Genomic DNA, 12,088 nt, shown 5'->3' on the forward strand with positions numbered 1-12,088 from the left:
TTGTTTAGAAAAAATGCTAATTGTAACCTGAGGTCACATATATAGCTATATAATCTTGTAATTGTCAGGACCTGGTGTTTTAGGCTTTAACATCTAGCACTTTCAAGTTGTATTATGTTGTGCCGAGTTAGGATGAATCTTTTTCTTCCAATTATTGAATTCAAAGGCTTTAATCTCTGTAAATACGAAAGTGCTGTAATGCAATTATTGATAGAGACATTCACTGGAATTTATACTGATTATAAACCTGGTATTATATTACTGTGATTCCTCAAAAGACTGTTGACACATCAACACTCTATAAGCTATAACAGACACGACATTTCCTTCAATTTTTGGATTTCTTCGAGACTTGTACTGAGTTTATACATGACTTTAAATGAACAGGACTTGTGTCTGTAATTCTTGAGTAATTTTGTGATTTAATTTGCAACACCATAAGTTCTTTTTTCTCATTTTTACTTTGAATTCTAGGAAAATAAATTTTCTGTTAAATTTTACAAACTTTTTTGTCTTTCACTCTTTTATGTTACATATTTTAAGAGCATAGACTGGCAACAATTGTCATTTTAGACCAACTAGACGTCATAAAATGTCATTTCCATTTCAGACCAAACAGACATCGTGAAATGTCATTGTTATTTCAGACCAACTAAACGTCATAAAATGTAATTGTTATTGCAGGCCAACTAAAACGTCACAAAATGTCAATGTCATTTCAGACCAACCAGACGTCATGAAATGTCATTGTTATTTCAGACCAACTAAACGTCATGAAATGTCATTGCTATTTCAGAACAACTAGACGTCATAAAATGTCATTGTCATTTCAGACCAACTTAAACGTCATAACATGTCGTCGTCATTTTAGAACAACTAGACGTCATAAAATGTGTTTTTTAGTGAAAATTAATTCTCAGTATGATCCTCCCATTCAGAAGGTATGTTTTCAGCATGGCTGTCATAGAGCGGCATACCTTCATTTAGAACCATCTAGATATCATGAGAAGTTTTAGCGAACAGGTAAACAAGTCGATACAACCACTTAGTCCGAAGTATAAATATCATAATTTTCACGATGGCTACGAAGGTAGATAGAGTACAGAGTACAGATCTGCACCATTTCATTTAGTAAGAACTAGACTTCATAAAAAGGGATTATGGAAGTCCCGTGTCAATAAAAATCATATGTTCCTGAGTAGTATACAATACCATGATTTTTGAATGGCTACCATGGTAATCATACGGGATGTCAAATCATTACTGTTTTCAAACAGAACCAATTAGACATAATATGTAAAAATCCTATGCTGAACTTACCATTTGTTTGCAGTTGTAGCAATAACAATGATTTTCACATGACTGTCATAGTGGTGATATTGGATGTCCAGGGGAAACATGTTTATTCAGTACCAAGTAGACCATGGAAAAATGGTGTCTATATAGTTCGGTGGCCATCCCTTAAGTAGTTTACTAGGTATAGCAATAATAAACTTGCACTGACGGACAATAGAAGAACTGTCACCACATAAGCTCTTCTGGTTTATAACCAACATAAGCAAAAAATAGGAAATGAACACTCCACAACACGCTTGAAAACATCAAACCCATAATTTTAGACTGGCACCTCTCATACAGAACAAATATCAGAGCTGATAACTGATGTGCAGCTCATGTAAAGAACACATCTAACACTTGAATACCTTTTAAAGAGGAAACGTCGACCTTAGTGTATAACTTGACATTATAACACATTCATGTCGAGAGTATCGTCGTCCATACTGTAGAGCAAAGATTTTATGTGACCTAAATTCACATTTGGTATGTAATGTACTACCAGAGAAACTCTTCAAAGGTGTAAACAAATGCAGTTTAAGATTCAAAGTTTGACCATACATCTTCATTTGTTTTAATAACGTTTTTAATGGATAAACATTAACCTTATACAAGACGTTTAACATGGTTATCTTTTCGCTTGTAGGACTACAAGTTAACATTGATCTGGAATGGTCAACAGTATCCATGGCTTGCAAATTAGCAGATGTTAATCATCTTAAAAGTTTTGCCATTTCCATAATTCTATTATATTCATTCATCTATCTACCTACCTACCCATCTATCCATGTACCTTTGTTCTTTTCTTAAATGTAATCTATTATTTGATAATTAACTCAAACTCTTCCCTTTTTCTGATATATATTTGGATAACTTCAATTATTGCATCATGCTCTAATGTGCATAACAAATTAAAATCCCAATCAAATAAGCTCGTTTTGTGTAACATAAATAAAACACGATTTCAAGAAACATCCCATCTGGTATTTTAGCTAAGTTTTCAAATTTCATGTTATGTGCTGTCATATTTTGGGACATGCTCATGAGTTCAAGAAGACATTAGACAGGGTACGAAAATGCAGTCTTGTGGACTACTGTTGGGATATTTAAAATAAACGCAAAACAAATCAGCACCAAAGAAAAACCTTCATGACAAGGCGACTACTGCAGTTCTCGGCAATGGTTCATCTGAAACTCGTTCAGACCAACAGTGGGAGTCGGAATTCGGTGCCTTCTCACACCTACCCTCTTCACATTTGCCTGGAATGGATCATGTCCGATGTCATGGAAGATCAACAGAAGAATGTTAGTGTTGGAGGCAAATCAATCCCAATCTTGCGCTTCACTAATTATATCGATAGCAAAGCAATACGAACAAGAACTGGAAACATTAGTGAACCATCTTAACCAAGTGTTTCTAGGATTTGGAGATCAGCGCTAAAAAGATCAAATTGGTGACATACATGTTCTCTACAGCAGTGCTGTCCAACCATTTTGACACCGTGGGTCACTGAAAAATGTTTTTCTTGAGGCCGAGGGCCGCAGCAGAAAACTGAAAAGCAAGGACTATATAGCTGCTAGAGGTCTGGCGGGCCACTTAAAATCAGCCCGCGGGTCGTGGGTTGGACAGCACTGCTCTACAGTATGGACGACAATACTCTCGACTGCCCGAGTGGCATCGAAAAAGAAAGAAGAGTGAATGGACACAAGTCAACACATTGACACACTTCAAGTATCTAGGTTCGATAACTTCTAACTAACGTTTGAATCCTGATCTTTATTCCTGTATGCATGTGAAGCATGCACCCTGATAGCATATCTAGAAAGATGGATCCATGCTTTAGAGATGAGATGTTATCGAAGCATCCTGAACATTACCTACATAGACAACATGTCTAATAGAGAGCTGCGCATTGTAATCAAAGATGCCAATGAATCTTTGAAACTCTGCTCATCACCAAAACGCAAAGCAAAAGAAGATGGTATGATGAGCAGAGGATAACTGGGCGAAATGGGGAGAGATTAATGCAGTCAACTGAGATGCTTCTACGACCAGTCAGACTAGGGAAAAAAGATGAAATAATTCTGATAATATCAACTTTGATATAAATTACGTATAGGCTTTATTTAAGTTGTAGTTTGATCTATTTTGTGTTAATGATATTTTAAAAATGATTATTCGCCTAGATGGTGGTCAAAAATTCCTGTATTTTTCTTTCGTAATTGTCTACAATGATAACTCGAGCTTAGTGGTATTTTCGATCGCAAAAGGAACGACCACTTGCCTATTCACGACAATCATATAGCCGCTCTCTCATATAGGGGCAGAATTAAGTTCCGGGAACCATATCTCCACCGGTCTAAGCTGATAGAGTACAACCCAATACTTTACATTTATTTTAAAGATGATTTTGATTGGCAAATGTAAATCTATGTTGATTTAAACCGAGCGGTTACATGTTGTTTACACATCGTTGGTTTTAGATCCATCGATTTGCAGAGGAGCTTTATGGTGCCTGCAATTCATCTTTTTAGAGACATCGCTTTGTAAATATTTGCAATATCTATACACTACACGCAATTCGGTCTATTGCTTTGAATATAAGCTTCATGGTCATTTTAAAACACAACGACTTGCAGATAAATTTTAAGATGTATATATGTCCTCGTTATGATAACATTGTACAGTGTAGACCCTGCCATGCCAGCAAAATGTTACACAACGAATGATCATGGTATGCATTAATAGTTGATTACATGCAATTATCTCAACATTTCAAACTAGATATTGTGAGGGCAGTTGCTGGCCTAATACATGTTATGGTATTAATATATTTGCTCATTCGAAAGAGGCATACGTTAAGTTTCTGTTTAGACCACACTCCAGGCATTGCAATTTCATTTGAGCTCATGGTTATATTTAAGGTAGAGTTTAACAGGCTTAGGCTATCTTTCTGATACTCAGTATCGAACTGTGGAATGTGAGAAAAGGATATGCACTGGAATGTAAAAGACAAATTTCGACTCCTCACAGTAAACACATTGTTTCTTTTGTCGTCTTCAGTTCAATTCCTTGATTCATTTGAAATGAATGTGTTGCCTAAGAGCATTCTTACATGGGAGGGGATTTGTATAATGTTCAAATAACCTTAATACTATGAAATATGCATCAGCAATAAAATAATGGTTATTAAGTCAATATTCATTTTGTTCTTGAAACTTATCAAAAAAGCATCTTGATTTACGAGTAATATGTCTCTAATAGTATTGTGTGCCTCCAGGATATTTGGTAAATTTCGCACACAATCTCGCTTGTTTGTTCATCGTTAGTAACTTGTAGTAATTTAGATGCATCTAACAATAAAAATGGCTTCACCTCGTAAACATTTGGAACTTTCTAGAATGAATTTTTCAATTAGTTAATAGGTTTTGTTTAGAAAATGTTAATTCTGAGCTAGGTCAGGTAAAAGACTAAAAGTCTCTACGGGAAAAACATATTCTTGCGATAACATCTGAAGCAGCAATCGTGATTATAATTGTTTTCATTTTTTTATTTGGGCCGTAATTTTATTTTATCAAACCTATTTATTCACTGGAAATACAAAGTGCTGATCTAAAATAATATTCTTGGAAATAGAGACATGGATTTATATCGCAATTCAAACAAGGATCTACTTTGATATTATTAATGTCATTCAACAAACGACTGTTGACACGTGATTACTCTTCTGGTTATCACATGCGCATGAACACTTCGAGCGCTGGATTTATTTTGGAATACCCCCAAAGTTTAGTCAGAACATTAATCATTAGAACTAGTGTTAGAAATTCTTTGATTATTTGGGATTTAATACACAATACTCTAAGTTATTTGTTAGACTAAATGTCACCTTGGAAGCATGTGTTAGTGAAAACCTAAGTTTTATTCCTGCTTTCCCGAACGCTAGATGAGTCCTCTTTCACTTGAGCTATCTTTGGTAACTAGTTTTTTCAAAGCCACACCTTCGTGTCTCATTCCTTCACAACTCACCACGAAGACCTACTTACTGAGACTGAAATTCAAACGTTTGATCCAAAAAGCACCAACAAATGCCATGGGGCTGAATTCTCAGCTGGACGTTGACTTGTATCCATTATTCTAATCAGGCGCAGAGCTAATACATGGCAACTCGTTCGATCAATGAACTTAATCCATTTCGTGAAATGCCTCGAAACGTTTAAGTTTCAAAGAATCGCTGACTTCAAGATTTCCAAACGTTGTTTAAATCACAATACTCAAAGCAGGTGGTCCCTAAATCCCAATTATGTATATAAATGTCAAATTGTCTACAGGCCATCTATTATACATAACCGACTCATAAACACCCTCCGATTTCTCATGTAAGGACCGATGAAAGAACCTTTTCGTGCGCAAGATATCATTGTTTAGAAAATCTTATACAATGCTTCAAATCAACAAGCTTTAGAAAGGGAATACTAGGGTTCCTATTTTCAAATAGAAAGTAATCTCCGTACGGACGCTTTGAATTTCCCATACATTAGCCTCCGATTTATCAAGCAAATTTCATGAAATGGTTTCTAGGTTTGGAGTAGAATCCTAATTTGAAATTGATTGTAAATTATTAACTCAAATCAAAATATCTGAATCAGGAGTCTAAAGCATTAATATAATCGGTTCTCTCTGTACGAACTTTATCTCGTAGGTACCCACAATGAATCTCTTATTTCACCAGTCCCTCGCTACAAATTTCGTTAAAAAATGCTTCTTCTGCGGTTTAAACAAATTCTTCGATAAAATATCTCGAAGAAGGGTTCATATCATAATCATATAAGGAGGGGGTGTTATGACCGTATATTAGCCTCCGAGGGCCTAGAACGATACTACGACTTTCGTTTAAATGTTTCTACTCTAATATACTTGGATTCAAACACAAATACCCTAGGTAGAGGTTCTCTTTGTACACAGTACTGAAATAATCGATACTCTCTTTGCCAACTTTATAATAACCTGTTCAAATAAGTTATTCCTCTCATTCGACTAGACTAATTTCGGCTCAGTTGATTCTAAGGGTCTAAGTAATAATTAGGTCCATGCAATTGTTCAGCTTTTATTTCACATGGTTTTCAACAGAATGATATCATTTATATTCCACACTGACATAAATCTTTATCCCTTGTGTCTGACAGAACACTAGCCGTGACACTATCAGCAAGGGCTTATAATGTCAGGGTAAAAATGTTCACAATACCCTACACACACCTCCCTACATAAATCCAACATAGAAGTGTGGCTATCAGGTCAGGCGTGTTTCATAATTTTGTTATTGTAATTTAGATAAACCTCCAAAGTTCATGCATGTTTGTTTATCTGAAAACGGTTACAGAATCGAAGACGGTTTTCGCTAACATATTCTCTAAAAACATTTCTCCTAATGATGCAAGATGTATTAATTACTCCTACAGCTACTACTAATACTTCTGTTACTCTTATTATTGTGCCTATTGTATATGTTTTACTGTATATTAAACTATTTCCTATATCTTGTCTATTAAAAGTTTCTTATAGACACAATGGCTCGTATTACATAACCAAGTTAGTATTAGAGCAACTCAATTGTTATAACACTTATTAAAGTAATATATACGTAGTATATTAGTCCAAACATTTTCTAATATTTGCAAATAACATTGACTATACATTTTCCAAAATTGGTTTAAATCAATACACTTGTAGCAGTGGTTGCACGACGTCCATTTGTTCATATCGAAGATCCTCTCTCGAGATAGGTTATTATACGTAACCAACTTGATGACTTTCGTCAGTGTTTATATGGATCAAAATGGCTACATACAAAATCTCAAAACGGAAGCCAAAATTAAAAAAAAAAACAAACTTTAAGAAGTGGGTATCAAGGCCTGGTTATAGATGCAGAATGGTGCCTAGCATATATTCAGACTCCGATTTCTAGAAATGATATTTGTACTAAACTATTTCTACTTTGCAACCAGAACCCTAATTGCTAACTATCAATTAATGCTTCAAAACGTAATGATCTAAATATACACTAAAGTGATGAAATATAGTCGGGACACATGTTACAGTTAAGATTTCTAACAATTTTCTTAAAGTAGAAGATACATATTAGATGCCATTTTTCAACTTTACTTGTACAGACATACACACGGGAAGGTCATGAACTCTGAATTAAAGCATTCACCTACCTGCGAACCTCTCACTGGACAAACAACGCGTTGTTTAGTATCTGTGAATGCGGTCAATTCATTGAAATCCGTAGTATTTCTAGCAAGGACAGGAGTTTTGCAGAACTCCGATTGTATATAAACAGTGGTCCAATTGTAGGGAAAGCGAAGATCGCACTCGCAACGAATCAGAGTTCTTGATCTCTTCTCCACAGGTAAGCAAAATCTTTTTCTTTTTAAATTCCACCATTGTTCGACTTAGCGCTATTTAATATATTTGCGTCGGATGCGTTGAACATTCAAACATTTTCTAGTCTTCCAAATCGTTCAGTCTACAATTTGCGAAGAACTGAACCTTTTAGTTAACAGTTTTAACTCGTCGCAACATAGTACGTGAAAGCTAATGACATCTTTAACTCGTCTCGGCATAGTCTAATACAGAGCACGAGAAGTTTACATTTATGATGATCATTGTCCCTAGGAATATTATAAAACTTGAGACAATTGGGTCAATGAGCTTGCAATACAGAGAGCAATCACTCTCACCATGGTTGTCTCTAGAGATCAAATGCATATAATAAGCACTGTACAAAAGGTTACTGGCCATTTCAATAAAATATGTGTCTCTATCAAATCAAACAATTTTTAAAAACCTTTTTGGCAAGAATTTCATTTAGCAAATGTATTATATCTTATATTTAGAACAATGAAATTGGACAAAATCTTTCTTCCAAATTGAGATGATTATCAAGAATGGTTGTTTATCACAAAATAATCTCAAGCTATTAACATTATAATGCTAAGTTGAACAACTAGTTGTTGTTAACAGATTTGACTTCTTTACACTGATCAGCCAAAACTACATCTTAACTAAAATCTATCCAGAAATTTCCGATCTACACGTCAATGAGTAACTGTTCTTTGTATTGTCCCTTCGACGCACCTGAGTCAGTCTCTATTTCTTACTTCCCTTTTCTTCCCTTTTTTCTTTCGTTTCCACCACTTGCTACTTTCAACTCCCTTACTCTTTAGTTTAATTTTTAGCACTCACCTTTTTCCATTATTTCTCCTTCCTTCCACTTTTGACTTCTTCCTACTTTCCTTCTACTAGTGTGCTGCATTGTGCGTGCATGCTGGAAGCTTCTGTAGGAATAAAAGGAACATAATTCCTTGCATTCCTACCCTTTCTTCCAGGACATTCAACAATCTCTCGCAGACCTTCCATTAGATTAAATAGACGACCAAACTTTCAAGGTCCTAATATGCCGTGCGCTGCTATACTCGAAAAATATTACTTCTATGAATATGGTGACACCGATACATCATACAAATATCGATAAATTTCTATATGGAAATCTACAAGATAGTAAATGACGTAATCATTAATACATCATGTGCCATAATAATTAAGAAATATATATCTAACTTTGCATAACCATCAATCTACACTTATTACATTCTAATAAATGCAAATCCACATCCTAGCACTAACATACTAATAAATACAAATACATGTGATAACTCAGCTAACTATAATTACAGTAAACGAAGGTAACACAATCTAATGAATTCAAAATCGCATATAAAATTGGAACAATATATCGTCTTTCCTTTCGAAGCTTTTAAATTTCAATGCCTTTGTTAGGAGACAAGTCACAAGACGAGTTAAAGATGTCATTAGCTTTCACGTACTATGTTGCGACAAGTTAAAACTGTTAACTAAAATGTTCAGTTCTTCGCAAATTGTTGACTGAACGATTTGGAAGACTAGAAAATGTTTGAATGTTCAACGCATCCGACGCAAATATATTAAATAGCGCTAAGTCGAACATTGGTGGAATTTAAAGAAAAGATTTTGCTTACCTGTGGAGAAGAGATCAAGAACTCTGATTCGTTGCGAGTGCGATCTTCGCCTTCCCTACAATTGGACCACTGCTTATATACAATCGGAGTTCTGCAAAACACCTGTCCTTGCTAGAAATACTACGGATTTCAATGAATTGACCGCATTCACAGATACTAAACAAAGCGTTGTTTGTCCAGTGAGAGGTTCACAGGTAGGTGAATGCTTTAATTCAGAGTTCATGACCTTCCCGTGTGTATGTCTGTACAAGTAAAGTTGAAAAATGGCATCTAATATGTATCTTCTACTTTAAGAAAATTGTTAGAAATCTTAACTGTAACATGTGTCCCGACTATATTTCATCACTTTAGTGTATATTTAGATCATTACGTTTTGATTCATTAATTGATAGTTAGCAATTAGGGTTCTGGTTGCAAAGTAGAAATAGTTTAGTACAAATATCATTTCTAGAAATCGGAGTCTGAATATATGCTAGGCACCATTCTGCATCTATAACCAGACCTTGATACCCACTTCTTAAAGTTTTTTTTATTTTGGCTTCTGTTTTGAGATTTTGTATGTAGAGATCCATTTTGATCCATATAAACACTGACGAAAGTCATCAAGTTGGTTACGTATAATAACCTATCTCGAGAGAGGATCTTCGATATGAACAAATGGACGTCGTGCAACCACTGCTACAAGTGTATTGATTTAAACCAATTTTGGAAAATGTATAGTCAATGTTATTTGCAAATATTAGAAAATGTTTGGACTAAGATACTACGTATATATTACTTTAATAAGTGTTATAACAATTGAGTTGCTCTAATACTATCCTGGTTATGTAATACGAGCCATTGTGTCTATAAGAAACCATTAGTAGACAAGATATAGGAAATAGTTTAATATACAGTAAAACATATACAATAGGCACAATAATAATAGTAGCAGAAGTATTAGTAGTAGCTGTAGGAGTAATTAATAAATCTTGCATCATTAGGAGAAATGTTTTTAGAGAATATGTTAGCGAAAACCGTCTTCGATTCTGTAACAGTTTTCAGATAAACAAACATGCATGAACCTTGGAGGCTTATCTAAATTACAATAATAAAATTATGAAATACTCCTGACCTAGCCACACTTCTATGTTGGATTTATGTAGGGAGGTGTTTGTAGGGTATTGTGAGCATTTTCACCCTGACCTTATAAGCCCTTGCTGATAGTGTCACGGCTAGTGTTCTGTCAGACACAAGGGATAAAGATTTATGTCAGTGTGGAATATAAATGATATCATTCTGTTGAAAATTATGTGAAATAAAAGCTGAACAATTGCATGGACCTAATTATTACTTAGACCCTTAGAATCAACTGAGCCGAAATTAGTCTAGTCGAATGAGAGGAATAACTTATTTGAACAGGTTATTATAAAGTTGGCAAAGAGAGTATCGATTATTTCAGTACTGTGTACAAAGAGAACCTCTACCTAGGGTATTTGTGTTTGAATCCAAGTATATTAGAGTAGAAACATTTAAACGAAAGTCGTCGCATCGTTCTAGGCCCTCGGAGGCTAATATACGGTCATAACACCCCCTCCTTATATGATTATGATATGAACCCTTCTTCGAGATATTTTATCGAAGAATTTGTTTAAACCGCAGAAGAAGCATTTTTTAACGAAATTTGTAGCGAGGGACTGGTGAAATAAGAGATTCATTGTGGGTACCTACGAGATAAAGTTCGTACAGAGAGAACCGATTATATTAATGCTTTAGACTCCTGATTCAGATATTTTGATTTGAGTTAATAATTTACAATCAATTTCAAATTAGGATTCTACTCCAAACCTAGAAACCATTTCATGAAATTTGTTTTGATAAATCGGAGGCTAATATATGGGAAATTCAAAGCGTCCGTACGGAGATTACTTTCTATTTGAAAATAGGAACCCTAGTATTCCCTTTCTAAAGCTTGTTGATTTGAAGCATTGTATAAGATTTTCTAAACAATGATATCTTGCGCACGAAAAGGTTCTTTCATCGGTCCTTACATGAGAAATCGGAGGGTGTTTATGAGTCGTTTACGTATAATAGATGGCCTGTAGACAATTTGACATTTATATACATAATTTTGATTTAGGGACCACCTGCTTTGAGTATTGTGATGTAAACAACGTTTGGAAATCTTGAAGTCAGCGATTCTTTGAAACTTAAACGTTTCGAGGCATTTCACGAAATGGATTAAGTTCATTGATCGAACGAGTTGCCATGTATTAGCTCTGCGCCTGATTAGAATAATGGATACAAGTCAAGGTCCAGCTGAGAATTCAGCCCCATGGCATTTGTTGGTGCTTTTTGGATCAAACGTTTGAATTTCAGTCTCAGTAAGTAGGTCTTCGTGGTGAGTTGTGAAGGAATGAGACACGAAGGTGTGGCTTTAAAAAAACTAGTTACCAAAGATAGCTCAAGTGAAAGAGGACTCATCTAGCGTTCGGGAAAGCAGGAATAACACATGTTTCCAAGGTGACATTTAGTCTAACAAATAACTTAGAGTATTGTGTATTAAATCCCAAATAATCGAAGAATTTCTAACACTAGTTCTAATGATTAATGTTCTGACTAAACTTTGGGGGTATTCCAAAATAAATCCAGCGCTCGAAGTGTTCATGCGCCTGTGATAACCAGAAGAGTAATCACGTGTCAACAGTCG

Source organism: Sinohyriopsis cumingii, chromosome 8, assembly GCF_028554795.1.
Source record: "Sinohyriopsis cumingii isolate HCF-2022 chromosome 8, ASM2855479v2, whole genome shotgun sequence".
In the NCBI taxonomy this organism is placed as follows: domain Eukaryota; kingdom Metazoa; phylum Mollusca; class Bivalvia; order Unionida; family Unionidae; genus Sinohyriopsis; species Sinohyriopsis cumingii.